Source organism: Aulostomus chinensis, chromosome 4 (assembly GCF_037954235.1).
Source record: "Aulostomus chinensis isolate RoL2024-O1b breed Wild chromosome 4, RoL_Achi_v1.0, whole genome shotgun sequence".
Classification (NCBI taxonomy): Eukaryota; Metazoa; Chordata; class Actinopteri; order Syngnathiformes; family Aulostomidae; genus Aulostomus; species Aulostomus chinensis.
In genome coordinates, this window is record NC_141323.1 from 32,228,670 (window position 1) to 32,251,713 (window position 23,044).

Genomic DNA, 23,044 nt, shown 5'->3' on the forward strand with positions numbered 1-23,044 from the left:
AGACTGTATAATTTGTCTTTAGGGGCGCTTGTCAAAGCGCCCCAGACCTGCAATTAATTAGCCAATCCTGTATGGTTGCTAGGGAAAAATAATGAATAATTGGCCAATCAACATCGCCAAATTTAACGGCGTAGGGGCGCCGGAAAAGTCGCCCCTACGCCAACGTAAAATGCGTGAAGGTTTGGATTGCGAAAGCTAGCTGAGGAGCCCGCGATATTCTTTTTGCGTAGTGAGATTCCCAGATTTCCGATGCCCTACGAAAAAAAATACAGCGAGAAGTGAGTGAGAGAGAAAATGGCGACAACAACGATCAAAGTTCAAGAGCAGAAGTTTCCACCGATTTCGGTGAGATCCCTTTTAAATTTCCCTTTTGCGAGGAGGACCATGGCGGAAAAAATCCGCGTTAAGGAGCTGGGACCGGACAAGCCTGAAATCAACATCCAGCAGCAGTCCAAGGAAAAGGCTAAATCCTACAACAGGACTTTTTGCCGGAGCTGGTTTCAGCGCAGGCCGTGGCTGACGGGTTGTGGAGCAGCCAACGCACTTTTTTGCTTCCCCTGCATCCCTTTCAGGAGTGACCGGTGTGATTCAGCATGGACACAGACAGGAATCACTGACCTGAAGCACCTCTCCGAGCGGATTAAGAAACACGAAAGAGCGAAAATTCACATGGAAAACTGCGTGAAGCTAGCGGTTCTTGGGAAGATTAGCATAGCAACGCAGCTCGATGACAGTCACCGCATCGCTGTAAGGAAGCACAATGATGAGGTAGATAAGAACCGTAACATCTTATCTAAGATAATTAACTGTTAAATTCTGTGGTGCTTTTGAACTGGCTCTGCGGGGACATGACAAAAGTGATTCCTCTGACAACGCTGGAATATTCAGAGGTCCAGTTGACTTGATGGCATCCATTGATCGGGACTTGAGGGAGCACCTTGAAAATGCAACCGTTTTTAAAGGCACCTCGAAGACAGTACAGAACGAGCTCCTGGACTGTATGCTGGCAGTTTTGAGAGAACAGATCCTGGATGAAGTTAAATCGGCAGACTTTTTAGCGATCCAGGCTGATGAAACTACTGACGTTTCAACACAGTGTCAGTTAGTCTTAGTTCTGAGATACATTGACGACCGCCACAATATTCAAGAGCGGTTCTTTGAATTTTTGAAACTGCCCAACACCTGTGCGGATGCAATAGCCAGTGCCTTATTGGAGAGGCTGCACAGCATCCTTTCTGAGGGACAAGAAAAGAAGCTGATTGCCCAGGCCTGTGATGGGGCAGCTGTGATGAGGGGTGCCAAAGGAGGAGTGCAGCGAAAGGTACAAGACATCTATCCAAACGCTCACTATGTTCACTGCTATGCCCATCAGTTAAACCTGATACTGCAGCAAGCAACCTCCCACATCCCTCAGATCAGTCACTTTTTTTCTGACATGGGGGGATTTGCTTCTTTTTTCTCTAAGTCAAGCAAGAGAACTGCAGTGCTTGATGAGATGGTTGCGCACCGACTTCCAAGTGCATCATCAACACGTTGGAACTTCAACAGTCGTGTTAACACAGTTTATGAGCACAAGAAGGATCTGGTGAATTGCTTTCAGGCTATCCGGAACAGTGAAGGGTTTGATAGCCAGACAAAGAGAGAAGCTGGTGGCTATGTGAGAATGCTGGAAGATGAAACTTTTTGTTTTTTACTGGCCCTGTTCCACAAAATCATGCCACATGTGGACATCCTTTACAACCAGCTGCAGAAGAGAAACATTGATGCTGTCTACATGGCAGGAGTCACCCAGACATTCATTGACCACATGCAGGCTATCAGGTATGCTAAATTAATAAATTTGTAGCCGAACCTCAATTTCTCTGTATATGTAGACTTAAATGCTTATATATCATCTTATTTAAAGAATTGATTTATCTGTATAATATAATTGACAGTAATGATATCCACCTTTGGTTTTGTTCATGTATCCCTAACCAGTTTTTAGAACTTACTCATGAAACTTATGTGTTGGGTCAGGGAGGATGTGCCTACTCTGGCTGAGGATGAGGAGTTCAGGGGACCTGCTCAGGAGCCACCCGCAAAGAGACGCAGAACCTTGGGAGAAGACACACTGCACCATTTGGCACTGGAGGTAAGAACTTGCTTCTTAGTGTGATTTGAATCACATTATTAAATAAAATCAAAATAAGATGTTGGCCATATGATACAGTGGTCCAGACTTAAATGTATATTGTTTTATGATGATATGAATCATTACAGTATGTTTATTACATAATATAGGCTAGCTCATCAGGTCAATGTATTAAGACAAGTGAAGATGCAATAATTCCTATTTTGTATAATTATATCATTGCATAGGTATGTGACACCATTGTGAGCCATGCCAAGGAGAGATTTAGTTTCACCAAGCATCTTGTCAGCGCCACACTCCTGCAAGGAGACCTGTTCCCACAGCACAGCCGAAAGTTCCCAGATTCAGCACTGAAAACCACAGTGGAAGCCTATCCCTCATTGGACAAGGCCAGACTTCAAACAGAGCTGTCTCTGATCTACGGGAACGAAGAGTTTCAGAGTTGCAGTGGTGCACTGGCTCTCTATCAGGTTTTGATGGAAAATAACCTTCAAGACACGTTCACTGAAACTGTAAGTCTGCTCAACATCCTCATCACCACACCAATGACAACGTCAGAATCTGAGAGGTGCTTCTCCACTTTGAAGAGGATAAAAACTTTTCTTACAAATACCATGGCACAAGATCGGCTCAACGCTCTGGCTATGCTCTCCACTGAGAAAAAACTGACACGAAACATTCCTGGTTTCAACACCAGGGTCATTGAGAAATTTGCCTCCCAGAAGGAGAGACGAGCAAAGTTCCTGTACAAATAACTGCTGAATTCAAACACACACCCAGAAAGACTGAAACAAATAGACAGAGAGACAGAGGGAGAGAGACAGGTAGACGAAGAGAGAAAGAGAGACGGACACAAAGAGAGAGAGACACACACACTAAGAGACAGACAAACAGAGATAGAGACACACAGAGAAAAGGACACAAAGACGGAGACACAGAGAAGGAGACAGAGACAGACACAGATGAACAAAGAGAGACAGAGAGAGACACACACACACACATTGTTGATTTGTATTGTATAGATTAAGCTCAAATCACCTTCTGTAAAGTTAACATCATTGTATAATATTTGATCGCATAAAATTTACTGTAGTTGTAAATTGTTGTTGTTTATTTTTGTCTTTGAAACTGTCGATTTTAAGAAGGAAAGTAAATACTATTTTAAAACATTTAATAATTGTCCGGCTGCTCTTTTTGAATGATTATACTAGACTAGGCACGGAAGTGTTTTTGGCACACCAGCCCCACCAAGAATTTTTTTCACCTGCCACCCCTGGCTTCTGTCATTTAGTTTACAGGAAATGTTGATGACACACTGGGATTTTTTGTTCTCCTGCTGTCACTGTCAAGTGCCAGCTTAACATGTGAGAGGTAGCAGGATCCATGCATGTGTTCATGTTTACAGCAGACAAGGAGGAAACCTTGGAGGATTTCAGGGACTTTTAGCAGTGGTTCACACTTCAGGTGTGAAAGCTTCTGAGTATAAAACTTTAAGTGAGCGAGCCAGGAGTTGAAGCTAGAATCTTCTGACAGTAGTCAGTCATGCTATCCATTGCACCACCAGCCCTGTGAAAACCTCTTCATGTTCATGTGTACTTGATTTTATAGAAAATCCAAACGATCTGGTGGCATTTTCAGGGGACACAATGGTGCAGTGGTCAGCACTGTGGCCTCACAGCAAGAAGGTTCCAGATTCGAGCCCCAGCTGTGGAGTCTGCATGTTCTCCCTGTGTCTGTGTGGGTTCTCTCTGGTACTCCAGCTTCCTCCCACAGTCCAAAGACATCAAGAGGGGACGAGGCTGATTGATACTCTAAACTGACTGTCGGTGTGACTGTGAGTGTGAATGGTTGTCTGTCTGTGTGTGTTGGCCCTGTGATGGACTGGTGACTCATCCAGGGTGAACCCCGCCTCTTGTCCTAAGGCTGCTGGGATAGGCTCCACCCCCACACACAAACCTTGACATATAATCAGTGGAGAAAAGGAAATTTATCTACACTCATGACTTCATCTGTTTTGAGAACTGAACTGGATATAAACTCTGAGAATTCAGAGTAAGGACCAGGAGGGTGGGACACAATAATAGACAGGAGTAAATGTGGAGTCTGGGTTCTTTTCTAGAATGTGAAGGCAATGACAGTCCTGCCAAGTGACATCACTGACATGAATGGATGACTTCAGTCACATGACTGGATGACTTCAGTCACCTGACTGGATGACAGTGTAGATGCCAATGGAGGTTGGGGAAATAGTCTCTGAGAATCCAGCTTGAACCAACGCCCTCCTTGTTCTTCAAAAACCCAAACAGCGACCATCAGTCTCCCTCCAATCCTGTACTTGGGTTCAATGTTGCTGTTCCATTTTGCAGCAGTAGGTGTCGCTGTGATACCAGGTTCAGTTCAAGATTCCCAACTCCAGCTCATGTTGGTGACCTCAGTGGCAGGGGAAAATGGCGCTTCAGTGGATCATGTGGATCAACTCATGTCTGTCCTCACTGCTCCACAGGTCTGTCAAATGTTCTGTAAAATAGTTTGAGCACAGCAGAGATGCTAGATTAGGAGTTGATGGGAGTTGTTGCAGATACCAGTGTCCAAAGTCCAGCTTGAACCCAGTTTGTGCACTTATTTGTCAAGCTAGCAGAGATTCTTTTCACTGCCAAGCTAAAGTGACTTCTGTCAACAAAGGTAAACATAAAAAAGGATATTTCTACTGTCAGTTCAAGATTTTTATCAAACTTCTTTTTCATAGCTTCAACCTTCCTCTTGTGTTAGCTTTCTGTTCCCATCTCTTATGTTAACAGGTCAGTTTTGACCCTCGTCTTCAATCAGCTGTAAAATAAACTAAAAAGAATTTTCTATCATCCAAGTTGTTTCCCATCTCTTGGTTTCCTTGTTAGGCTTCCTTATCCATGGAAATATTGATTGGAATATTTTGTTGTGGGCCTCTGGACCTTTTTTTAGTCAGTAAACCCTCAATTTCAGTTAAAAAAATGATCAAATGAACCTCAAGAAAATCATAGAAATAAACAAAAGGTTGTTGTGTTTCCTGACCATTACTGAGGGGTGTTAGAACACATCTCTGACATGGATTGGTTTGATTTATTATTCATTTTAATATTATTAACTATTGGAACATCCATGGTGTTATGGGTCAATTTTGACCCTCATATATTTACTTCAAGAAAAAGGCAAAAAAGTCTCTTTTTTTTTCAGCAATAGAACTTTAATACAAACACAAAATGAAAAGCAGAAATGGAGTGACTGCAGGAACAGGAGCTCCATGGAGCTCAAAGGAGTGATCACTCTCAACTTTGAGCAGTCCTGTTCAGAGTTTTCCAACAGGGCTTTGAGAGACCAAGAGTTCCCCAGAGCTGCAAGGAGGAACAAGAAGGAGACTTGGAAAAAGAAGGGAGGGAAACCTGCTGATGTGTTATGAACTTAAGTCACATAAAGTTCTCCATTTATTGAGTTTGTATTTTAAAACTTAATTGTGCAGTTCAGTGTTGAACAATAAAGAATGTGTTTATTGGTGATAAAGTATTTCAAGCTTTAAGTAGGAGGAATTGCTTTCTTGATCACCCCTTGACTAATAACACCTACAAAATAAAACACACCACTGCTGTGGGCACCCACCTCATGGGAGTCAGGCCCCTGGTGGTCATGGCCCCCAGGAGCCGTGGTGGGCGTCCCTGATTTTCATTTCTAAAAGGTGGCAACCTGACAGCAATCAAACCCATCCTCTGAACCAGGAGTCTCAGTTGAGGCTGCATCTGAAACCAAAGACTTTGTATGAATAACTGTCAACCCACATTCTTTGTCTGGACTAAAAGTTAATTAGTTAACAGTTAGCTAAGCTACCTGTGGTCAACTACTGACTTAAAAAAGGTCCAGAGGCCAACAACAAAATTTTCAAATCATCCAGTCATGTGACTGAAGTCATCCAGTCACGTGACTAAAGTCATCCAGTCATGTGACTGAAGTCATCCAGTCATGTGACTGAAGTCATCCATTCATGTCAGTGATGTCACTTGGCAGGACTGTCATTGCCGTCACATTCTAGAAAAGAACCCAGACTCCACATGTGGCTCCCATGATAACTGATGGACCTCTGGTTGGAGGCTGGACGATGATGTTTGGACTTGAAGGAAAACTCCTTGTCCAAATTCCATTGTGTTCAAATTTAAAGTCCCACAATAAAAAGTAGCTGAATCTGACAGGTGAAGGTTTGGAACTACAAGATGGTTGATGTTTACTTGACTTGATGCTCTGACTGTCAGGGTAGATGACAGCTTCTTTCTGCTGCTGCATCTGAGTGGCTATGATTGGAGGTTTTACCTCCCAAGTTTGTCTGGTTCCAGGGGAAATTTTAAAATTCCAGTCCCCAACCTTGGCTGTTCTGAAACTCTTCTCCTGAATCACTCCTGAGCTGCAGAAAGAAAAAATACCAGTGCCCAACCAGATCAACTTCATGGCTGCTAACAGCCTCAGACACTTGATTTCCATCAATCTGGAGCCAAGAAGGCCCTCACCTGTGGTTCTCCTCCAGGAGGGTCCAGGTTCTGCCATTGTGGCTCCTTGTGCCACTGCCAGAGAGTCTCAGCTGCACACTGCAACATTTCAAGAGGAGATTTACATTCCTTCAAATGTCCTGACATCTTCTTCCAATGGTTCTGTTCCATATTTATATTTTAAAATCAATCACACAATGAAAGCTGCCACAGCTGGTTTAACAGAGAGAACACACTAAGAGATTTGAAACCAGTAAAATATGCTTTTCTGTGTGCAAACTAGTGAGGGGCATGGAAGGATATTTTACCACCAATACAGAACCCAAACTTTAGTCATGTGATGAGATGGCGACTGTGAAGAGTGATTATGAAGTTAATGGACAAAATGTGAATTGAAAGAAAATACATTAAAAAATACTAAATAAACAAATAAATAAAAGAAGGAGCACAAATGACATTTTTCTGCACAAATTTACTGGTATTAGACTGCATTTTTGGTTCATGAGTAGATGAAAGAGTATCACATATATATTATATACATGTGATACATGCACGTGGCTTTGGACGAAAGCTGAAAGAAATTGTAGAATTATTTAAATGTACCAAGTGGACTGTTTCAGGTTTCTTGAAGATGCTTCAGCTCTCATCCAAGAGGCGTCTTCAGTTTTCTTCACTGATGGGAGGATTTATAGCTCTGTGGGGGCGGGACCTTCTACAGAGGTGATTGACACATGTGAGCTCTGGGTGTCTGAGTTGTTTTGGTCAGGTTGTGAAAGGGAAGTTGACTCAACTGGTATCTGTGTCAGTTAAAAGCCTCACAGTAATTCCATAATGTTGGAGTAGAAACCAGAGTCGCTCACAATGAGGATGGGATTCAAACCCACGCGTGCAGAGCACCATGGATTAGCAGTCCATCGCCTTAACCACTCGGCCACCTCGTCTGCTGACAGCAACGCTGAGCTTTTAAACACCTGAACTCTTTGGAGCCTATTTGTCAGAAATGGACCCAGCAGGAGCCACTGAACACAACTCTGACATAATCAGGCTTCTTCCCAGCAGCATCGTGCTACAGAAGGCAGAATACAGACCATCGATACATCATCAGAGTGAACACCAGCTGATGTTTACAAGTTTAATTCACCTTTTACTACAAAATGACATCCAAGCTCAGATTCTCTTGTCCTGATTGAACAAGTAAATGTTTAAGAAGATGAGAGTACCAGACTTTTTCATCCAAGGAAACAAGCATCCTATCACTGTCCTATGCAGAGTTTCTTTAAAAAAAAAAAGTGAGACAACCTCAAGATTTTCTGTTTCCTCTTGTTGGATTTTGCCACAGAGAATCAGAGACAATCAAAAGCTTGTTGGACTTTAACGTTGGAGGACTGAACAAGTCATGACATCATCAGTTTTACCTTCACAGGTGCTTCATTTACTTTACTTTCAATTTTACAGAGGTAGAACCTGAAATCAAAGCTGTCCATCAAAAGAAGTGAAAGCTTCCCAGGCTGTGATGTTCTTGTCTACAAACTGTCTTGTATGGAGCTTCAATCTTTAATAAAAAGAATAAAAAGAAGATAACACTTGTTGTGATTTGGCGCTTTAAAAATAAAACTTACGACTTACATGGAAACTGTCTGGGGGGGGGGGTGGAGCCTCCATCAGGTATGTGTTTGATGTCTGAATTCTTTCTCTGATGTCTGAATTCTGTCTTTGATCTCTGGGTTCTGAGCATTGATCTCCTGCTTCAGTCTTTGATCTCTGACTGATCCTAAACTAATCAAAGGATCACATCAGCATATTGGTCCAGTCTACAGATGGTGATTTTACCTATTTGAAGCCTTATTTTGTGTTTGATGGACATTTTTAAAATCATTAATGACTTTTTGACTGAACATCCTGGACACTGTGGTGCCTGATGAGGAGACAACTTGGGTACAAAGTTGAAGAGGAGGGTTTTTGGAGAGGGGATATTTTTGCAGTGTTCCAAGTCAATAATAACTGTGGCAAATATCATCATTTTTCAAAATGTCCTCACGAAGATGGTTTGAAATTCTGTCTCTCCCTCATCCTCAGCTGCTGCAGCACTTTAAAGAAAACCTTTGACTCGTGGATCTAAAAAGATCAGATGTTGTCTCCTCCAGAACATCAACACTTTAACGTTGTTGGCAGGACTCCAACCTGAGCAGGGAGACCCCAATGGATTTCTAGTCCATCGCCTTCACCACTCGGCCACAACAACCACATTCACACACACATTTGTAAAAGATTCACATTGACACAACTCTTTAAAATTGTGTCACAAGCCCATTTGTGTGAGGTCCTATTTTCTCTTTTTCCGCATTCCTTTGTTTCCAGGTCTCTAATAAGTGCAGAATTACAAAGACAAGCAAGCTGGATCCATCCTGGGCAGGTGATAGGAGCCATTGACCACTGGCCAGAGACCCTGGCACAGACTTTGGGGAGTGGTGAGAGAGAGCATTTCTACAATTATATTATACATTTATAGAATTCTACAATCCTACAATTTCATTGAGCAGACGCTTTTGTCCAAAGCCACTTGCATATTTTTTCGGTGAGTTTGGCTCCTGAGCTCAAGACAGTTGTGACTCATAAAGGACAGCTTCAAATGCAGCTGTGAAGCCTCATTGTCAGCTGGGAGGAACGACAGGTGTCTCCCTCTAGTGGCTCCTCACAGCAACACGAGCCTCATTTCATTCACATGCATCCACCACCTCACGACCAAAGGCCAGTTGGGCCTCCACAGACAGGTGAGTTTCAAGTGTTGGACAAAGGTCTTTAAGATGTTCTTATTAATTCTACAACATCTGAGATTAAAATCTATGGAATTACAACCAACAAGCAGTCAAACACCTGATCAGATGCTCCTTCATGAGGCTGAGAAGAATCAATCTAAACTGGGATGAAGAAAATTAATTGAGAAGAGAAACCTACTGATTGGATGACATGGACCCACCTGATCCATGTCAGCCTTGTTGGAGCAGAAAGAGGTGGATCAGAGGAATCAGTGGATCAAGACTCAGGTGTCAGATGAAGAATCTCTTTATTCACAATTGAGTCAGAGAAATCTTCCAACGTGAACGTGACAGACCATTTTATACCAAAGACAGGCTGTGTGTGTGTGTGTGTGTGTGTGTGTGTGTGCGTGTGTCCCTACTGACTGGAAACTGAATAATAACCAGACTTATTTTTGTTATTGACCAAGTCTGGGTGACTCACTAAATTCATAACTGAAGTGATTATTTAATTAATAAACAAGACATTTGTCCAAAAGTCATGATCAAATTCATGTAAAATCTGAGCAACGAGGGTTTGAAAATGTTCAAATGAGCCAAAACAATGTCCTGGGATCCAACCAGGGACCTTTAGATCCACACCAATCTTCCCTGACCTCATAGAAACTGGAACATTTCAACAAATAAATTCAAATTCAACTAAGCAGCAACTCTAGAACAGTCAGAGCACTTGCTAATTCCCCTGTTAGCTCCAGATCAGACAATGCAGGCTCACCTTCACACTTGGTTGTACGACCGTCACCAGTTGAAGCTTCTCTGGTTCAACAAACTCTGGGGACTCAAGACACAAATCAGCACCGGTGCAGGTCCAGATCCAGATGTTAGCTGATGGGGACAATGGCTTAAGGGAGCTCCAGGTAGCTGGTTTGAACTGGTCCCTCATCTCTGTGAGTAGAAACCATCTGAGGTGGAGGGTGAAGATCTGCTTTGACCTCCTGATCTCCCAGTAAAGCCAGTATAGATGTTGAGCTTGGAGGAGTTGATGGCCTCCTTCATCTTCTTGTTGGAGATGTTTGCTAAACTCAGCACCACCACAGATCAGAGGAAACTCCACTTGTCAGCTGGACACTGGAGTTTCTAGTGACCTGCAGGATCTTAGTTGTGGTGGCAGCAGGCCTGTTCTAAGAGCTTTGCTCACATTCATGATCAGGCTTCATAATGGTTCTGGACCACTGTGTGATAGGAGCTGATCCTGGAGCAGCAGAAGACAAATATAGAGAAGAAAAGACAAAAGACAGAGAGAAATGAGGGAGAGAATGACAAAAAGATGGGAACAAGATGAGGGTGAAAGACAAGCAGAGAGAAAGACAGGGGGACAGGGGGATGGAAGACAGACACACAACCAACAACAGCAACAGCAGCAATAATAGTTTTGATATTGTCCTGTTATTGATGTTTTCATGTGAAAGTGGCATATTTAAGATAAAAGACACTGTTAGAACAGAAAGATCCATAAAACCCACCAACCAGAGGTGTGTCTGGTACAGATGTGGAATTATTGGCTCACACAATGTTGAGGCAACTGGGAAGAAGACAAACAAAAGAGGCTTGTTTGATTCAGACATTCATCAAAAATGGTCCTGTCGAACTGTTCAATGTGTCATGACTTCAGAAGCTCAAATCCTCTCTAAGTTCTAGTGAGAGTGGAAGAGATTATAAAATGAGAGAAGCAGGGCCCTCCCTCAGAGCTGAAATAGCTCAGTTGGGAGAGCGTTAGACTGAAGATCTAAAGGTCCCTGGTCCGATCCCAGGTTTCAGCAGAGGAACAGCATTGACTTTACTTTCCAGTGGAGGAACTGCAGACATGAAGGAAACGAACATCTTGTCCTGTGCATTCTTATGACATTCAAGACATTTTTGGAGCCTCTTGTTGGATTTTGCCACAGAGAATCAGAACCAATCAAAAGCATGGTGGACTTGAACATGGAGGATTGAACAAGTAAAGAAAGCAGCAGTTTGACCTTCACAGGTGTTTCTTTTCCTGTCTAAATGCTGAAGGAAGAGCCTGAGTAGCTCAGACGGTAGAGCATCAGACTTTTAATCTGAGGGTCCAGGGTTCAAGTCCCTGTTCAGGTGCTATGCTGGTGTTCCAGTGTTTAACAACATGGTACTGGATGAAGTTCATTGTTGAACAAACTGTTCTCGTCTTGCCACTGTGAGACTGTAGCTGCAGGTCAAATGTGAGATAAAAGTGACTAATAATAATTTCATGTGGCATGCAATTAACGAAAGACCACAAATGACACTGGTCAAGTTAATTTTATTTATATTGCACCAAATCACAACAAAACTTATCTCATGACACTTTACAGGTAGAGCAGGTCTAGTACCAAACTGCTTCAATGAATCTACACCCAACAATTCTCCATCAGCAAGCACATCCTGCAAAAGCGGCGACAAAAACCTTCCTTTTAACAGGCAGGAACATCGAGCAGATCCAGGCTCAATGGGGACGGCCTTCTGCTTTGACCGATTGGGGGGAAAGAGAACAGGAACAAAACAGATAATGGAGGAAGACGGATATGTAGAAGGAAAGAGAGGGACAGAGATAAAGAGAGAGAGAGACTGATGGAAAGACGGTGATGTGAGTAGGTGGAGCTACGGGTGGCAGCTTGAGCCTCTTCAGCTCTGCAGCCTCCTCCAGCAGCACCCAGATCTGGAATGAGAGGAGCCAAAAAGGCTCCAGAAAAGGAGACAAGTTAGTAATACCTATGAGTATAATTAATGTATGACACATATAGGAGGAGAGAGAGGAGTAGAGAGAAGCCCAGTACACTGCATCTGCCATCTTTCTACTTCAAATTAAATAGGTGTCCTGTCAATAAAAGAAAAGAAAGTTGATGTCATCGAGAGAAAAGTACTGCATCTGCCATCTGTCTACTTCAAATTAACCACTGCATGAAATTCCATTCCAAAGCTGCAGAGGGCGCTTCAAGAAAAGGTGTGTGAGGGAAGCTCGCTCATGCTGGTCCCCAAAGACTCAAAGCGGCCCTTTCCTCACAATGAAACAAAAAAGCTTACAGCACCTGGTATTCCCAGGCGGTCTTCCATCCAAGTACTAACCAGGCCCGACCCTGCTAAGCTTCCGAGATCAGACGAGATCGGGCATGTTCAGAGTGGTATGGCCGTAAGCCCTTGACTCTCAGACACATGGGCTCTATATCCATTTCACTCACTTTACAACCTCAAAAAAAATGTGATGTGCAACAGCCTCACGGTCTTTTTACACACCAAATAGTTGTCCTGTCAATACAAAGAAAAGAATGTTGATGTCATCTAGAGAAAAGTACTGCATCTGCAATCTGTCTACTTCAAATTACACACTGCATGACATTCCATTCGAAAGCTGTGGAGGGCGCTTCAAGAAAAGGTGTGTGAGGGAAGCTCGCTCATGCTGGTCCCCAAACACTCAAAGCTGCCCTTTCCTCACAATGAAACAAAAAAGCTTACAGCACCTGGTATTCCCAGGCGGTCTCCCATCCAAGTACTAACCAGGCCCGACCCTGCTTAGCTTCCGCGATCAGACGAGATCGGGCGTGTTCAGAGTGGTATGGCCGTAAGCCCTTGACTCTTACACACATGGGCTCTATATCCATTTCACTCACTTTACAACCTCAGAAAAAAAGTGAAGCGCAACAGCCTCAGGGTCTTTTCACACGCCAAATAGGTGTCCTGTCAATAAAAGAAAAGAATGTTGATGTCATCTAGAGAAAAGTACTGCATCTGCCATCTGTCTACTTCAAATTAACCACTGCATGACATTCCATTCCAAAGCTGTGGAGGGCGCTTCAAGAAAAGGTGTGTGAGGGAAGCTCGCTCATGCTGGTCCCCAAACACTCAAAGCTGCCCTTTCCTCACAATGAAACAAAAAAGCTTACAGCACCTGGTATTCCCAGGCGGTCTCCCATCCAAGTACTAACCAGGCCCAACCCTGCTTAGCTTTCGAGATCAGACGAGATCGGGCGTGTTCAGAGTGGTATGGCCGTAAGCTCTTGACTCTCACACACATGGGCTCTATATCCATTTCACACACTTTACAACCTCAGAAAAAAAGTGATGCGCAACAGCCTCAGGGTCTTTTCACATGCCAAATCGGTGTCCTGTCAATAAAACAAAAGAATGTTGATGTCATCGAGAGAAAAGTACTGCATCTGCCATCTGTCTTCTTCAAATTAACCACTGCATGAAATTCCATTCCAAAGCTGCAGAGGGCCCTTCAAGAAAAGGTGTGTGAGGGAAGCTCGCTCATGCTGGTCCCCAAAGTCTCAAAGCGGCCCTTTCCTCACAATGAAACAAAAAAGCTTACAGCACCTGGTATTCACAGGTGGTCTTCCATCCAAGTACTAACCAGGCCCGACCCTGCTAAGCTTCCGAGATCAGACGAGATCGGGCGTGTTCAGAGTGGTATGGCCGTAAGCCCTTGACTCTCACACACATGGGCTCTATATCCATTTCACTCACTTCACAACCTCAAAAAAAATGTGATGTGCAACAGCCTCACGGCTTTTTTCACACCAAATAGTTGTCCTGTCAATACAAAGAAAAGAATGTTGATGTCATCTAGAGAAAAGTACTGCATCTGCAATCTGTCTACTTCAAATTACACACTGCATGACATTCCATTCGAAAGCTGTGGAGGGCGCTTCAAGAAAAGGTGTGTGAGGGAAGTTCGCTCATGCTGGTCCCCAAACACTCAAAGCTGCCCTTTCCTCACAATGAAACAAAAAAGCTTACAGCACCTGGTATTCCCAGGCGGTCTCCCATCCAAGTACTAACCAGGCCCGACCCTGCTTAGCTTCCGAGATCAGACGAGATCGGGCGTGTTCAGAGTGGTATGGCCGTAAACCCTTGACTCTTACACACATGGGCTCTATATCCATTTCACTCACTTTACAACCTCAGAAAAAAAGTGAAGCGCAAAAGCCTCAGGGTCTTTTCACACGCCAAATAGGTGTCCTGTCAATAAAAGAAAAGAATGTTGATGTCATCTAGAGAAAAGTACTGCATCTGCCATCTGTCTACTTCAAATTAACCACTGCATGACATTCCATTCCAAAGCTGTGGAGGGCGCTTTAAGAAAAGGTGTGTGAGGGAAGCTCGCTCATGCTGGTCCCCAAAGACTCAAAGCTGCCCTTTCCTCACAAAGAAATAAAAAAGCTTACAGCACCTGGGATTCCCAGGCGGTCTTCCATCCAAGTACTAACCAGGCCCGACCCTGCTTAGCTTCCGAGATCAGACAAGATCGGGCGTGTTCAGAGTGGTATGGCCGTAAGCCCTTGACTCTGACACACATGGGCTCTATATCCGTTTCACACAATTTACAACCTCAGAAAAAAAGTGATGCGCAACAGCCTCAGGGTCTTTTCACACGCCAAATAGTTGTCCTGTCAATACAAAGAAAAGAATGTTGATGTCATCTAGAGAAAAGTACTGCATCTGCAATCTGTCTACTTCAAATTACACACTGCATGACATTCCATTCGAAAGCTGTGGAGGGCGCTTCAAGAAAAGGTGTGTGAGGGAAGTTCGCTCATGCTGGTCCCCAAACACTCAAAGGTGCCCTTTCCTCACAATGAAACAAAAAAGCTTACAGCACCTGGTATTCCCAGGCGGTCTCCCATCCAAGTACTAACCAGGCCCAACCCTGCTTAGCTTCCGAGATCAGACGAGATCGGGCGTGTTCAGAGTGGTATGGCCGTAAGCCCTTGACTCTTACACACATGGGCTCTATATCCATTTCACTCACTTTACAACCTCAGAAAAAAAGTGAAGCGCAAAAGCCTCAGGGTCTTTTCACACGCCAAATAGGTGTCCTGTCAATAAAAGAAAAGAATGTTGATGTCATCTAGAGAAAAGTACTGCATCTGCCATCTGTCTACTTCAAATTAACCACTGCATGACATTCCATTCCAAAGCTGTGGAGGGCGCTTCAAGAAAAGGTGTGTGAGGGAAGCTCGCTCATGCTGGTCCCCAAACACTCAAAGCTGCCCTTTCCTCACAATGAAACAAAAAAGCTTACAGCACCTGGTATTCCCAGGCGGTCTACCATCCAAGTACTAACCAGGCCCAACCCTGCTTAGCTTCCGAGATCAGACGAGATCGGGCGTGTTCAGAGTGGTATGGCCGTAAGCTCTTGACTCTCACACACATGGGCTCTATATCCATTTCACACACTTTACAACCTCAGAAAAAAAGTGATGCGCAAAAGCCTCAGGGTCTTTTCACACGCCAAATCGGTGTCATGTCAATAAAACAAAAGAATGTTGATGTCATCGAGAGAAAAGTACTGCATCTGCCATCTGTCTTCTTCAAATTAACCACTGCATGAAATTCCATTCCAAAGCTGCAGAGGGCCTTTCAAGAAAAGGTGTGTGAGGGAAGCTCGCTCATGCTGGTCCCCAAAGTCTCAAAGCGGCCCTTTCCTCACAATGAAACAAAAAAGCTTACAGCACCTGGTATTCCCAGGCGGTCTTCCATCCAAGTACTAACCAGGCCCGACCCTGCTAAGCTTCCGAGATCAGACGAGATCGGGCTTGTTCAGAGTGGTATGGCCGTAAGCCCTTGACTCTCACACACATGGGCTCTATATCCATTTCACTCACTTTACAACCTCAAAAAAAATGTGATGTGCAACAGCCTCACAGCCTTTTTACACACCAAATAGTTGTCCTGTCAATACAAAGAAAAGAATGTTGATGTCATCTAGAGAAAAGTACTGCATCTGCAATCTGTCTACTTCAAATTACACACTGCATGACATTCCATTCGAAAGCTGTGGAGGGCGCTTCAAGAAAAGGTGTGTGAGGGAAGTTCGCTCATGCTGGTCCCCAAACACTCAAAGCTGCCCTGTCCTCACAATGAAAAAAAAAAGCTTACAGCACCTGGTATTCCCAGGGAGTCTTCCATCCAAGTACTAACCAGGCCCAACCCTGCTTAGCTTCCGAGATCAGACGAGATCGGGCGTGTTCAGAGTAGTATGGCCATAAGCCTTTGACTCTGACACACATGGGCTCTATATCCATTTCACACAATTTACAACCTCAGAAAAAAAGTGATGCGCAACAGCCTCAGGGTCTTTTCACACGCCAAATCGGTGTCCTGTCAATAAAAGAAAAGAATGTTGATGTCATCTAGAGAAAAGTACTGCATCTGCCATCTGTCTACTTCAAATTAACCACTGCATGACATTCCATTCCAAAGCTGTGGAGGGCGCTTCAAGAAAAGGTGTGTGAGGGAAGCTCGCTCATGCTGGTCCCCAAAGACTCAAAGCTGCCCTTTCCTCACAATGAAACAAAAAAGCTTACAGCACCTGGTATTCCCAGGCGGTCTCCCATCCAAGTACTAACCAGGCCCAACCCTGCTTAGCTTCCGAGATCAGACGAGATCGGGCGTGTTCAGAGTGGTATGGCCGTAAGCTCTTGACTCTCACACACATGGGCTCTATATCCATTTCACACACTTTACAACCTCAGAAAAAAAGTGATGCGCAACAGCCTCAGGGTCTTTTCACACGCCAAATCGGTGTCCTGTCAATAAAAGAAAAGAATGTTGATGTCATCTAGAGAAAAGTACTGCATCTGCCATCTGTCTACTTCAAATTAACCACTGCATGACATTCCATTCCAAAGCTGTGGAGGGCGCTTCAAGAAAAGGTGTGTGAGGGAAGCTCGCTCATGCTGGTCCCCAAACACTCAAAGCTGCCCTTTCCTCACAAAGAAATAAAAAAGCTTACAGCACCTGGTATTCCCAGGCGGTCTCCCATCCAAGTACTAACCAGGCCCAACCCTGCTTAGCTTCCGAGATCAGACGAGATCGGGCGTGTTCAGAGTGGTATGGCCGTAAACTCTTGACTCTCACACACATGGCCTCTATATCCATTTCACACACTTTACAACCTCAGAAAAAAAGTGATGCGCAACAGCCTCAGGGTCTTTTCACACGCCAAATCGGTGTCCTGTCAATAAAACAAAAGAATGTTGATGTCATCGAGAGAAAAGTACTGCATCTGCCATCTGTCTTCTTCAAATTAACCACTGCATGAAATTCCATTCCAAAGCTGCAGAGGGCCCTTCAAGAAAAGGTGTGTGAGGGAAGCTCGCTCATGCTGGTCCCCAAAGTCTCAAAGCGGCCCTTTCCTCACAATGAAACAAAAAAGCTTACAGCACCTGGTATTCCCAGGCGGTCTTCCATCCAAGTACTAACCAGGCCCGACCCTGCTAAGCTTCCGAGATCAGACGAGATCGGGCTTGTTCAGAGTGGTATGGCCGTAAGCCCTTGACTCTCACACACATGGGCTCTATATCCATTTCACTCACTTTACAACCTCAAAAAAAATGTGATGTGCAACAGCCTCACAGCCTTTTTACACACCAAATAGTTGTCCTGTCAATACAAAGAAAAGAATGTTGATGTCATCTAGAGAAAAGTACTGCATCTGCAATCTGTCTACTTCAAATTACACACTGCATGACATTCCATTCGAAAGCTGTGGAGGGCGCTTCAAGAAAAGGTGTGTGAGGGAAGTTCGCTCATGCTGGTCCCCAAACACTCAAAGCTGCCCTGTCCTCACAATGAAAAAAAAAAGCTTACAGCACCTGGTATTCCCAGGCAGTCTTCCATCCAAGTACTAACCAGGCCCAACCCTGCTTAGCTTCCGAGATCAGACGAGATCGGGCGTGTTCAGAGTAGTATGGCCATAAGCCTTTGACTCTGACACACATGGGCTCTATATCCATTTCACACAATTTACAACCTCAGAAAAAAAGTGATGCGCAACAGCCTCAGGGTCTTTTCACACGCCAAATCGGTGTCCTGTCAATAAAAGAAAAGAATGTTGATGTCATCTAGAGAAAAGTACTGCATCTGCCATCTGTCTACTTCAAATTAACCACTGCATGACATTCCATTCCAAAGCTGTGGAGGGCGCTTCAAGAAAAGGTGTGTGAGGGAAGCTCGCTCATGCTGGTCCCCAAAGACTCAAAGCTGCCCTTTCCTCACAATGAAACAAAAAAGCTTACAGCACCTGGTATTCCCAGGCGGTCTCCCATCCAAGTACTAACCAGGCCCAACCCTGCTTAGCTTCCGAGATCAGACGAGATCGGGCGTGTTCAGAGTGGTATGGCCGTAAGCTCTTGACTCTCACACACATGGGCTCTATATCCATTTCACACACTTTACAACCTCAGAAAAAAAGTGATGCGCAACAGCCTCAGGGTCTTTTCACACGCCAAATCGGTGTCCTGTCAATAAAAGAAAAGAATGTTGATGTCATCTAGAGAAAAGTACTGCATCTGCCATCTGTCTACTTCAAATTAACCACTGCATGACATTCCATTCCAAAGCTGTGGAGGGCGCTTCAAGAAAAGGTGTGTGAGGGAAGCTCGCTCATGCTGGTCCCCAAACACTCAAAGCTGCCCTTTCCTCACAAAGAAATAAAAAAGCTTACAGCACCTGGTATTCCCAGGCGGTCTCCCATCCAAGTACTAACCAGGCCCAACCCTGCTTAGCTTCCGAGATCAGACGAGATCGGGCGTGTTCAGAGTGGTATGGCCGTAAACTCTTGACTCTCACACACATGGGCTCTATATCCATTTCACACACTTTACAACCTCAGAAAAAAAGTGATGCGCAACAGCCTCAGGGTCTTTTCACACGCCAAATCGGTGTCCTGTCAATAAAACAAAAGAATGTTGATGTCATCGAGAGAAAAGTACTGCATCTGCCATCTGTCTTCTTCAAATTAACCACTGCATGAAATTCCATTCCAAAGCTGCAGAGGGCCCTTCAAGAAAAGGTGTGTGAGGGAAGCTCGCTCATGCTGGTCCCCAAAGTCTCAAAGCGGCCCTTTCCTCACAATGAAACAAAAAAGCTTACAGCACCTGGTATTCACAGGCGGTCTTCCATCCCGGTACTAACCAGGCCCGACCCTGCTAAGCTTCCGAGATCAGACGAGATCGGGCGTGTTCAGAGTGGTATGGCCGTAAGCCCTTGACTCTCACACACATGGGCTCTATATCCATTTCACTCACTTCACAACCTCAAAAAAAATGTGATGTGCAACAGCCTCACGGCCTTTTTACACACCAAATAGTTGTCCTGTCAATACAAAGAAAAGAATGTTGATGTCATCTAGAGAAAAGTACTGCATCTGCAATCTGTCTACTTCAAATTACACACTGCATGACATTCCATTCCAAAGCTGTGGAGGGCGCTTCAAGAAAAGGTGTGTGAGGGAAGTTCGCTCATGCTGGTCCCCAAACACTCAAAGCTGCCCTTTCCTCACAATGAAACAAAAAAGCTTACAGCACCTGGTATTCCCAGGCGGTCTCCCATCCAAGTACTAACCAGGCCCGACCCTGCTTAGCTTCCGAGATCAGACGAGATCGGGCGTGTTCAGAGTGGTATGGCCGTAAGCCCTTGACTCTTACACACATGGGCTCTATATCCATTTCACTCACTTTACAACCTCAGAAAAAAAGTGAAGCGCAAAAGCCTCAGGGTCTTTTCACACGCCAAATAGGTGTCCTGTCAATAAAAGAAAAGAATGTTGATGTCATCTAGAGAAAAGTACTGCATCTGCCATCTGTCTACTTCAAATTAACCACTGCATGACATTCCATTCCAAAGCTGTGGAGGGCGCTTCAAGAAAAGGTGTGTGAGGGAAGCTCGCTCATGCTGGTCCCCAAAGACTCAAAGCTGCCCTTTCCTCACAAAGAAATAAAAAAGCTTACAGCACCTGGTATTCCCAGGCGGTCTTCCATCCAAGTACTAACCAGGCCCGACCCTGCTTAGCTTCCGAGATCAGACGAGATCGGGCGTGTTTTTTTTTTTTTTTGTCTTTTATTATCAAAAATACATCATACATTTTTACCAACTGTACATTCTTATTTACATGACAAAATTTAACAATTATATAAAAAAAATAAATTCCTTCAGGAAAGAAATCTTACCAAAAAAAAACCCCCACCCTTGATACACCTCGAACTTGATGAAAACACCATCAGAGTTTTTTTTTTTTTTTTTTTTTTTTTTTTTTAATTAAGTTAAATTTAGACAAATAAACCAACACTATGTGCCTACAGCCACTGGAGCAATGCAGGTCATTCCAAAAAAAAAATAAATAAAAATTAAAGAGAGACAAAAAAAAAACTCATGGGACTAAAAAGAACAAATTCCTGTCGTGAAGTGTCACACACACAAATTTTTTAAATGAAATTTTATCAAAATGAAATGTTAAACACACCAAAAACATAAACCACCCAATTTGCTCACCCCTTTATTAAATTTGAAAAATACTTTGCTTTATAAAAAAAAAGAGACTACTTAGCTGGGAATTTGAAGAGAAAACATACCATTGTCAATCTTGTTTATTTCAATTTTGCCATTTGCTATGTTGAAAAATGTGTTTTTCCTGCAGAAAGTGTTTTCAAAAATATCCTTGTCCATGTCATGTAAGATTTGTAGGTGCGTCAAGAGTGTTGTGTAAAAAACCCCAAATATGTTTATTTTCTTCTTTTCATAGAGAGCGTAGTTTCTAGTTGTCCATATTGATTTTTTTGCAAAAATGAGTATGGTATTTATGAGAGTCCTGTTCTGATCCTTTTGTTTCAGTGTTGTACCAAAGAGAAGAGTCCATGTCCATAGTGTTTCATCTGTCAAACTGAAATTGCAGTGCTCTTGCAGTAGCATCCTTATGAAATTCCTGAATTTATCCGATTCCTTGCAGTTGATGAATAGATGCTCCTGGTCTTCCGGTTCTTTATTGCAGATTTGGCATGTCCTACTGTAGTTTTCCTTATTAATCTGGTGTAATTTGATTCCTGTGAAAATTCTCCTGTGTCTGATATTGAATTCTAGCTTGAAAGTATTGCTGTCCATGTAAGGTATGTTAAGGTTTTGCCAGATTTTTCCTATCGGTATTCCCTTGAATAATTGTGCCCAGTGTTTTTCTGCTTTTGGAGTGCGTTTCATTGAGTTAATCCCTATGGTGTACCAGTCCTTTGTTTTCACCTGTGACAGCTCTTTCCCTGTGTACTGTGTGACAAGCTCAAGCGGTGGGAGTTCGGGGTCTGCTCTCGATTTGTCCGTGATGATTAAGTTTCTCCACAGTGAGGTTATGTTTCTGTTGATTTTGTTACCTAGTCCATTTAGGTAATCCTTTCTGCACGGTGTCCCTGTTTTTTTGAGTTGCGTTGTGACTTTCCTGAGACTGAACAGACCCCTTTCCCCCACCACTTGACCGACCCTTGTTATATTATGTTGCTGAAGTGCCCTGCATTTAAGTGTCCTACCATTGTGTGTGAAAAAGGTGCTTTCGAGAAAAGGTAACTGCAGCACATGACTTTTCTGACTGCACTTAGGCCTGAGGTGGGGCAGGAATTTGCCCCATGCCTCTAGCACCTCCTGGTAGAACATCGGTAGCGAGCCATGGCTTTTCCCAGGAAGGAGGTGATAAAGAGGGAGTTTCTCCCCCTCCCCGTACTCAGCCAGGTAGCCCGCCATTGTGTCCTCCCAGGGGTACTGCCTGTTCGAATCGAGAAAATTTCGAACTAATTTGGCCCTGAGTGCATCTTTTTTTGCACTGATGTCAATTAGTCCTAATCCCCCCTCCCTTTTATTCGCAATTATCACCCGATGAGCGATCGAATTTCCCTTTCCCCTCCAAAGGAAGGAGGAGATCGCTTCATTGAGCGAATTTAGTGCCCACTGCGGTAGCTCACAGGCCCCCAAAACATGATTAATTTTTGACAGTATTAAGGCATTGATGACAATTACCTTTCCTCTCAGGCTTAAACCCCTACTTCTCCATAAATTAAGTGTATTTTCTACCTTTTTTACAAGTTCTCTCCACCCTAAGTCCCTGGCTTCCCCTTCATTTTTACCAATGTATACACCCAGTATTTTCCTGTATTCTTTAGTGCTAAAACCCCAATTATTTTTTAAACTATTTTTGCCGAATTCCATCATTTCTGACTTATTTCTGTTAACCTTAGCTCCTGATGCTTTTTCATATCTTTCTAGATGTTTTATAATATAATTTAAATTTTCTTCATTTTTAAACATTATATTGATATCATCCGCAAATTGTGCTATTTTAACGACTTTGTCTCTATATGTTTTTATACCTATAATATTTGTATCATTCATTATACTTAAAGCTAGTGGCTCAGCAACAATACTGTATAAAAGAGCTGAAAGCGGGCATCCTTGCCTTACCGATCTTTTTAATTTGATCTTTTCTGTTAGTTGTCCATTTATCTTTATTTGACTGTATGCGTTATCGTATAATAATTTAATCCATCTAATAAAGCCTTCACCGTATCCAAATCTTTTTAAAGTTTTATATAAGAAAAGATGTTCTACTCTGTCGAATGCTTTCTCCAAATCAATTCCGAGCAGATACCCCCCCTGTGCTGCCATTGTCCTGACGGTATCCTTTATTGTAAGGATCGTATCTATGATGTCTCTATCTGGTATGCCGTATGCCTGTGTATTACCAATAATGGTTCCTATTGTAAGTTTAAGCCTGTTTGCCAGTGTTTTGGTCAGTATCTTGTAATCTGTATTGAGTAAACTTATTGGTCTATAGT

General features: G+C 43.5%; 20 non-coding genes across 20 annotated transcripts; 2 read left to right on the plus strand and 18 right to left on the minus strand.

The window, feature by feature from the left end:
• The first annotated feature begins 11,142 nt into the window (after positions 1–11,142).
• Positions 11,143–11,215, plus strand: trnaf-gaa (transfer RNA phenylalanine (anticodon GAA)). The gene has a single exon. It is a non-coding gene; the product is annotated as a tRNA-Phe (tRNA).
• A 243-nt stretch (positions 11,216–11,458) lies between these two features.
• trnak-uuu (transfer RNA lysine (anticodon UUU)) lies at positions 11,459–11,531 on the plus strand. The gene has a single exon. It is a non-coding gene; the product is annotated as a tRNA-Lys (tRNA).
• A 938-nt stretch (positions 11,532–12,469) lies between these two features.
• Positions 12,470–12,588, minus strand: LOC147267139 (5S ribosomal RNA). The gene has a single exon (XR_015114618.1). It is a non-coding gene; the product is annotated as a 5S ribosomal RNA (ribosomal RNA).
• Positions 12,589–12,898: 310 nt separating this feature from the next.
• On the minus strand, positions 12,899–13,017 carry LOC147267140 (5S ribosomal RNA). The gene has a single exon (XR_015113153.1). It is a non-coding gene; the product is annotated as a 5S ribosomal RNA (ribosomal RNA).
• Positions 13,018–13,326: 309 nt separating this feature from the next.
• Positions 13,327–13,445, minus strand: LOC147267141 (5S ribosomal RNA). The gene has a single exon (XR_015112854.1). It is a non-coding gene; the product is annotated as a 5S ribosomal RNA (ribosomal RNA).
• Positions 13,446–13,754: 309 nt separating this feature from the next.
• LOC147267142 (5S ribosomal RNA) lies at positions 13,755–13,873 on the minus strand. Its single transcript, XR_015114490.1, has one exon. It is a non-coding gene; the product is annotated as a 5S ribosomal RNA (ribosomal RNA).
• Positions 13,874–14,182: 309 nt separating this feature from the next.
• On the minus strand, positions 14,183–14,301 carry LOC147267143 (5S ribosomal RNA). The gene has a single exon (XR_015115494.1). It is a non-coding gene; the product is annotated as a 5S ribosomal RNA (ribosomal RNA).
• A 309-nt stretch (positions 14,302–14,610) lies between these two features.
• On the minus strand, positions 14,611–14,729 carry LOC147267144 (5S ribosomal RNA). The gene has a single exon (XR_015114218.1). It is a non-coding gene; the product is annotated as a 5S ribosomal RNA (ribosomal RNA).
• A 310-nt stretch (positions 14,730–15,039) lies between these two features.
• On the minus strand, positions 15,040–15,158 carry LOC147267145 (5S ribosomal RNA). Its single transcript, XR_015112890.1, has one exon. It is a non-coding gene; the product is annotated as a 5S ribosomal RNA (ribosomal RNA).
• A 309-nt stretch (positions 15,159–15,467) lies between these two features.
• LOC147267146 (5S ribosomal RNA) lies at positions 15,468–15,586 on the minus strand. Its single transcript, XR_015115536.1, has one exon. It is a non-coding gene; the product is annotated as a 5S ribosomal RNA (ribosomal RNA).
• Positions 15,587–15,895: 309 nt separating this feature from the next.
• On the minus strand, positions 15,896–16,014 carry LOC147267147 (5S ribosomal RNA). Its single transcript, XR_015115045.1, has one exon. It is a non-coding gene; the product is annotated as a 5S ribosomal RNA (ribosomal RNA).
• Positions 16,015–16,324: 310 nt separating this feature from the next.
• LOC147267148 (5S ribosomal RNA) lies at positions 16,325–16,443 on the minus strand. Its single transcript, XR_015114397.1, has one exon. It is a non-coding gene; the product is annotated as a 5S ribosomal RNA (ribosomal RNA).
• A 309-nt stretch (positions 16,444–16,752) lies between these two features.
• LOC147267149 (5S ribosomal RNA) lies at positions 16,753–16,871 on the minus strand. Its single transcript, XR_015112902.1, has one exon. It is a non-coding gene; the product is annotated as a 5S ribosomal RNA (ribosomal RNA).
• A 309-nt stretch (positions 16,872–17,180) lies between these two features.
• On the minus strand, positions 17,181–17,299 carry LOC147267150 (5S ribosomal RNA). Its single transcript, XR_015115422.1, has one exon. It is a non-coding gene; the product is annotated as a 5S ribosomal RNA (ribosomal RNA).
• Positions 17,300–17,608: 309 nt separating this feature from the next.
• Positions 17,609–17,727, minus strand: LOC147267151 (5S ribosomal RNA). Its single transcript, XR_015115046.1, has one exon. It is a non-coding gene; the product is annotated as a 5S ribosomal RNA (ribosomal RNA).
• A 310-nt stretch (positions 17,728–18,037) lies between these two features.
• Positions 18,038–18,156, minus strand: LOC147267152 (5S ribosomal RNA). The gene has a single exon (XR_015114405.1). It is a non-coding gene; the product is annotated as a 5S ribosomal RNA (ribosomal RNA).
• A 309-nt stretch (positions 18,157–18,465) lies between these two features.
• Positions 18,466–18,584, minus strand: LOC147267153 (5S ribosomal RNA). Its single transcript, XR_015112913.1, has one exon. It is a non-coding gene; the product is annotated as a 5S ribosomal RNA (ribosomal RNA).
• A 309-nt stretch (positions 18,585–18,893) lies between these two features.
• On the minus strand, positions 18,894–19,012 carry LOC147267154 (5S ribosomal RNA). Its single transcript, XR_015115423.1, has one exon. It is a non-coding gene; the product is annotated as a 5S ribosomal RNA (ribosomal RNA).
• A 309-nt stretch (positions 19,013–19,321) lies between these two features.
• Positions 19,322–19,440, minus strand: LOC147267155 (5S ribosomal RNA). Its single transcript, XR_015114884.1, has one exon. It is a non-coding gene; the product is annotated as a 5S ribosomal RNA (ribosomal RNA).
• Positions 19,441–19,750: 310 nt separating this feature from the next.
• Positions 19,751–19,869, minus strand: LOC147267156 (5S ribosomal RNA). Its single transcript, XR_015114738.1, has one exon. It is a non-coding gene; the product is annotated as a 5S ribosomal RNA (ribosomal RNA).
• Between the last annotated feature and the right edge of the window lie 3,175 nt (positions 19,870–23,044).